The sequence below is a fragment of the Manacus candei genome, unplaced genomic scaffold, assembly GCF_025592945.1.
Source record: "Manacus candei isolate 608988 ecotype Guabito, Panama unplaced genomic scaffold, ASM2559294v1 h1tg000034l, whole genome shotgun sequence".
Lineage (NCBI taxonomy): Eukaryota > Metazoa > Chordata > Aves > Passeriformes > Pipridae > Manacus > Manacus candei.
In genome coordinates this window covers 12,092,445-12,099,169 of record NW_026138082.1, presented here as the reverse complement: position 1 = coordinate 12,099,169, position 6,725 = coordinate 12,092,445, and the positions used below count along the sequence as shown (strand labels likewise).

General features: G+C 38.9%; 1 long non-coding RNA gene across 1 annotated transcript; it reads left to right on the top strand.

Moving 5' to 3' along the window:
* Window positions 1-838: 838 nt before the first annotated feature.
* On the top strand, window positions 839-2,535 carry LOC127473090 (uncharacterized). Its single transcript, XR_007905269.1, has 4 exons — window positions 839-952; window positions 1,658-1,716; window positions 2,177-2,293; window positions 2,428-2,535. It is a non-coding gene; the product is annotated as an uncharacterized LOC127473090 (long non-coding RNA).
* Window positions 2,536-6,725: the final 4,190 nt, after the last annotated feature.

Genomic DNA, 6,725 nt, shown 5'->3' with positions numbered 1-6,725 from the left:
GTTGATATGTAACACAGTCTTTTGCTGTGGGAGTGCTCTGGGCTCCTGAACACTCCCTCCTCACTAAGTTCCAGCAGTTGTTTGTTGTAGTCTCTCCTCCTCATGAAGTCCGAGAAGATAGCTTTGAGTCCTTGCTCTTCTGTTGCTGGTGATTCCTCCCTCTCGGTGCCTCACCTCGGTTTGTAAACTGCTGCAGTGTAGCTTAGCTTATCAAGCATCCACATCCTGGAATCTTCATTCCTCCACATCAGTTCTCAGCTACCCTTGGTCAGCTTCGGCAGGCAGCTCTCGAGCTCTTGGCTCATCTCCAGTTTCCCCTGGGACTCTTCTCCCGAGCGCTGGGCCTACTTCCATGGCCCGTCTCTTGGCTCAGCTCCAACTCTGAGCCCCTCCTCCACTCACAGGGGAGGGAAAGAAAAAGCCCCCCTCTACAGCTTCGCTGCAGAAAAGGAGGGGGAAGAAGGTTTGGCTGCAAAGCCTGCCTCTCTCTTCTTACCTCAGGTGCTGTGAATTCTTCTTCCACAGCACACACTCCAAATGCTGACTCTAACTCTAGCCAAAGGCTGAGTTGGGGGGTCGCAGGGCTCCCCTCTCCATCCGGAGGGGAAGAGAGGGAGCCGAGCCACCCCCTGGCCTTGTCCACCTACACGCAGCAGACACCAACAGCAAAACAACCAAGACTGAACTGCAAACTGTTTCTGGTGCTGTGATATATGATTTTGAGCAGAAGCGAACGACATGGACAGTGATTGGCTCTCCAGGGAACACTGTCCTGGCACCCAATCACCCCGAGCCCCCCCAGCCTCTCAGGGGGGCCAATTTCAAACTATGACACCAGGACAGGTAGAAGTATGTAGCCTGGAAATCAGATGCATGCTGTCAACAGAAACTGTTTAAAGCTATGAAAAAAACTTTTGAATTTTTCTGCACATTTTAGACAAAAAGTATATAGGTTGTTTTTTTTTTTCTTTCCTGGTTATGAACTCATATATTAAAATTCTCCTCATAAATTCTAAAATATTGACATGTCAAACTTTAAAAGAGGTGTTCCCCATGCCATGGAGATTTTTCATTTTTTTAATTGAAAGAAAAATAAACTTTCCCAAATACATCTCTATATAATATCCTTGATAAAGAGTAAATGAGAGAAAGTATCTGCTACATTCTTTTGAATCCAGGACAAAAGTTTCTCCAGTTATACTTGCTTATTTTCTTACCTTTCAGAATAAAAGAAATTTTTTCTTCCGCCCACTATCAGCATACAAAATAATATTTATACTTTAAAGTGTGATCACAGGAAACGTTACTCAAGGATAAACACTGTTTTATGGGTGAGAGAAATTCGAATGTTTTGTTTCTATCAAAGATACCAGAACAGCCATCTGTATATAGGTTATGCTATCTGTAAGTTAGTGTCACTGTTTTACTGTTCTGGTGCCTGTGCTCTTATTTTTTTCCTGGTAAGGTTTCCGTAATATTCTTTTGTTTTCCAAACCAGTGATAAAATCTTCCAGTTTCTTTTGTACTGAGCACTTAAAATATTGAAAAAAATCATTAAAAGAAATAATAAAAATATGGATGACACTGAGGGAAAAGTGTTATTGCCTGATTCAAGAAATTTACTCTCATTCCTGATACCATTTTCATACTCTCACAGGATATTTGAGGTTCAGAGAGACTAAAGCCACCAAATCCAGAAGGACATCAAGTAGAAATGTAAGTCTGTTTCTGGTCTGACCGAATATTTATTGATAAATTCTCTTCTGCAAGGAAAGTTGTCTCCTGCCTTATTCACTGCCCCATAATCTTCCTTGGAAGGCAAATAAGTAACAGTGGGCCTTCTGTTGGAGAAATTTTTTTTGTTTATTGGTAAGCCAGAGAAGTAGTTCAACACCTGTTTGTGCTTCTTCTTTTCCCTTTCTCTACTTACTTACAGTGGACATTAAATTAGAAAAAGTAAATTGCATTTTAAATTACAGACCGGCTTAAAGTCACTCATGGAAGTTTCTTAAAATATTAGGAAAAATATAATTATGCTTACATTTTCACTATCATCTCCATTTAAACTCAGGTATTTTCAGTAAGTAGAAAGTAATTACTTGAAGCCAGGTACACTATTCTAGGGGAGATCACAGGGAGGTGGAAACATGGTAGAATTCCCTTTTCTGTATTCTAGACAAAAGTCAGAAAAAGCAAGAAGCTACAAATCATTTCCACCCCAGTGTGTCAGAGCCCACACTCATTACCTCCCTGACAACATCCCAGAACTTGGAGTTAAAGGGATGGAAACAAGGTGAGATTCTTCAAGGTAACACCCTTGCCTCTCAGACCATGTTTAAAGTCCCTACTGTTTTCTGAGGGGCTCCAGTAAGTTATTATAATGACTTTTACCGTGGTTGTATGTTTATCATTCCTCTGGTTTTGCAGATGAGGAACTTCAGAATGGAGAAATGGAATGAAGTGACCAAAGCAATTAAGGAATTGGTGCCAGACTCCAAAACTAAATCCAAATGAGCCCACGAGGCAATAAATCACAGATGAGTTTGGCATGAGAAAACTCTTCCTTTTTAAATGCTAGGAATGCACTTGCCATGGTCCAAGAAAAAGATGAGTCTCGATTAATCTCTAATCAAAGCCACAGTATGTAGAACGTGCCAGAATCAGAACACCGGGCACAAAAAAATGTTTGGGAAACATCAAATTTCCCAGGAATTTATCTAATGGCTCTGAGGATTTTTTGTCATTGCTAAACTTTCTACTGTTGTTTTTTTTTTTTTTTTGCTCACCTTTTCTTGCTAGCACATTCAATCAGATCTAATTTGTTTATTTTATTTGTATAAATAAAAGACTATGGAGTTCAAGACAGCACAGCTCACAGATTGAAACCAGAAGATAATTTGATCATTCTCATGTTTTTCCCAGTGTGCTGGGTGGTTCTTTCTTTATTCCCTTCCATCCCCCTCCTCTCCTTCCTTCACTGCTGATGTTAATCAGAGAGAAAGGAAGTGACTGTTTTCCATTGAGAATGTTGATATTTGGTGAAAAAATAAGGGATGGGAGAGTGAAAGGTGCACAGAAAACAAAACAAAACAAAAAGTTTACTGATTAATTCCTTTTTATCTTTGCCAAATGTTGCTCTAGTGTGGGAATGCATGGAGCTGGCAGTCACTTTCACTAAGCCGGAAATACCATCTTTAATAAATTCAGTTAAAGGACTGGATGGACACATAAATCTCTTTGTGTGTGTTTGACAGAAGTAATGTAATGTCAGAGGAGAATTTAGCAGGGATCTGAGGTCAGCCTGTTTACTGTCTTTTTCCTTCTGCCTTTCTGACACTCAATACAAAGCTGAAATATTTATACTTAAATAAGTATTGCTAATGCAGGATATTGAGGTCATCAGCATGAGAACAGAGTGACAATAGTCTGTGTAAAAAACTATACAAGCTTCTTCAAAATGCTATATTTAATTGCACTGGGACTCCCTTTGCCTTCATTCTGCCTCCCAAAGCCAACATTTTATTTGGCTATGCATAATCCACCCTTCCACTGCCTAGCAGCTCTAAGGCTCAAATTCTACTTAAACTGCTCTCAGGAAATTTTCATTATTACTGCTTTCTAGGGCTTTGGTTGTTTACTGGGAACTTTGATCAATATTTTAGATTAACTAAATAATTGACTTCTGGTTCTAGTAAGTGTATTAAACCCTTTCTTTGTGTAGCACAATCATATTTTGCTGCATCTTCACAGACCGTGTACTCTGCAGCTGCTGAGGGAGCCAAATGACTCTCCATTCTGATACCATTTGTGCTGCTGAATCTCTACCAAACGTGCCTGTGCCATTCATATCGTTGTTCCTCGTTAGCATACAGCCTAAGGTTGTCTTCCCTGGTAAGAGTCTATACACGTGAGTTCATCTGCAGCCTCTAGATCCTAAGAGTATTTTCTCAATGCTTATACCTCTTTTCAGTTGTAGTACATTAACCTTGCTCTGCTAAGACCCTTATACATGTTTTCTGTCTCCTCTGCAAGACTGTTGTGGATCCTTTCCTCAAAGGCTCCTGAGAGCTTCTCAAAGCCTAGCCCCACTAATTTCCCTCCTCATAAATGCAGAGATGTGTGACTACATCGTAACTACTGGTCTTCTCCTGTATATCCCCAATATCTGACTAAAAGTCACCTTCCTGTTTTAAAAAAACTCCTATGAACTTGAGGCACCCTGAAGTATCTCAATTTTCTTTCTTTAATATTTAAATAATGATGTCAACAAACTGCTTGAACTGATAAACAGATTGCCTTTGTAGATTTTGTTATTTGGAATCACTCCCTCTCAGCAGTTCCCATTCCAAACTTAGTCTTCATCTAGAGAAAAAGTCCCTCCCCCCTTTTGTAATGTTTTTCCTTAATTTGTACTTTCTTTTGAATATTTTTCTTTTTACTCAAATAATTTGGGATAGACTTTTAAATTCATTTATTTATTCAATATGGAAGGATGAAAACAAACATAAGTGCATATACAGTTTGAAGAATATTTTTGATGAAAAAATGCAGTCTGCAAGTATTCCATCTGCTTACTCTTAAGTGATTGCTTAGTTTATTGGTGTAAGTCACAAATCGCTTTAAGTAATGAGTAATTTTATATCTCTTAGGTGATGTTCCAAAACTCTACCACAAAAAGAATGATTACACCATAAAGAGTCTCTAAATATTATTTTTTAGTGAGTTAAAATCTCACTATGATATTCACTAAGTACCGTATTTATGTCATGAGTTTTCCAAAAGTGGCTACTCAGTAACAGTGACAATAGAAAACCCAAAAAGCTATGACAATGAATAATTCAGCTATTATGAAGCAATACTTTTACATTACTAAAAGTAATGAATGTGTTGCTTCCCCTTCAGGAATGATTTGATAGATTTGCCTTCATCCTACCTTTTTCTTTCCTATCAAGACAATATGACCAAGATAGTATAAACTAATTGCTAAGAACCAATTAGCGTTTTTAGTAAAAAATAGATCACAGAAAAAACTCATCCTTATTTTGAATGTTGTGACTGGGGAGAAAATTGAAGAGATGGGAAACTAAATTAGTTCTGCTTGTAAATTATAGTCCTAGGCCTTTTCCAACAGTGACTTCTTGGTTTTGCAGCAAATGCCTCTGATATTTTCCAACTCAGAGTGCTCCCTTGCTGTGAGCCTCCTTGCTATGAGGCCACCTGGGATCAAAGCTACTTTCCCCCTCCTGTGGTCTCAACTAACTCCATTAACTCTAATTACAAACACTTCTGTTATACCAACCAGATTTTACGGCTTCCAGTGAGTGAGCTACACAGAGAAGGAGAAAGTCCACATGGTACTACTCAGTTCCTTCTTCAGCATTATTGCTTGCCATACATTAACCTCATCCTTGGTAAGCTCGAAGCTAGAATCACTTTGTCTTTACCTTGTGTAATCAAAAGGAGGTTTAAATTGTTTCTCGAAGTACATCATTCCAGAAATTAATGAACTGGGCCAAAGAAAAAGCTGTACAGGATTTAATTTGTCATATGTACTGAGAGTCCCAGAAACAGCTATAGTGTATAATGATGCCACTAACAACTTTTTCTTAATGCACAATGCCATAAAACAAAACGGTGTCATTCTATATATACAACACACAGAGATACACGCATCACTTGCTCTCAGCTTGTTTCCTGATGTCAACATTTTTCAAACTGTTCCTTAAATGTAAGTGGAAGATGGAAACAACCAGTTTATTTTAACGAGGATTGCATACTATATGACAGGGGGCTTGCAGATTCTACCTGAAAGGGGCTAAATAATATGGTTCTGGACTTCCACATTAATGGTCACAAGTGAAAATTCCATTCTATAGACTGTGACAAGGAAAGCCTAACACTTTTCAGAGATGCAGAACCAAACATACTCTAAAGCCTGAAAGAGCTTCCTCAGTCCCTGCTACTCCAAGAGATAAAATAAATTTGTTGGTAATTAAATAGCATTGATGAACTACCTGTCCACAGCTACCTATGGAAACACTGTCATAGTTTCTCCAGCAAGTACTTTTTCACCTTCAAGAAGCCCATTCATGCTCAGCTCTGCCCTTGGTATGTGCTGTTTATCTGCATTTGCCTAAAAGTCCATGGAAGCAGCCAGTGTCTTTTTCTTTAGCTCTGTGCCCAAGAAATCCCTGGGATACTTTTAACGACTTTATTGGTCTGCAGAGCCAGCTGGAGAGAGTCCTTCCACAGCTGAACACAGATCAAGCTGTCCTCCTCCCATGGAGAAGTTTCAGCTTCATCTCTGTGACAGCCAATCATGCTCAAAATCTCGTTTATTCCCTGGTACCTTATAAATCGACTTGCTTCTACAGATGAGGGCTTTACTTCATTGAGGACGAGTGAAGATGTCAGTGGAGGAGAGCAGAAAAGATCAGCCGAAAATGAACCGAGAAACTGTGCAACAGGAAAATCGGAGTGGAAATCCCATAACGTCAGCCACCTAAAAGCTGTACATCTAATTTAAATTATCTAGGCTCCATCCACAATCAGTACAAAAATGCAGGCACTTCTGGAATGGATCATCTCAACCACCTTAGACATCTACTTCAGACTAAGATAAACTGTGTTTTGTAAATGTCTCTTTAACTTCATTTTTTTTATTTTGAAACATAGGTGGTTATAGAAAGAACCACATTGTAATTTCTTGAAACTACTCATTCTTC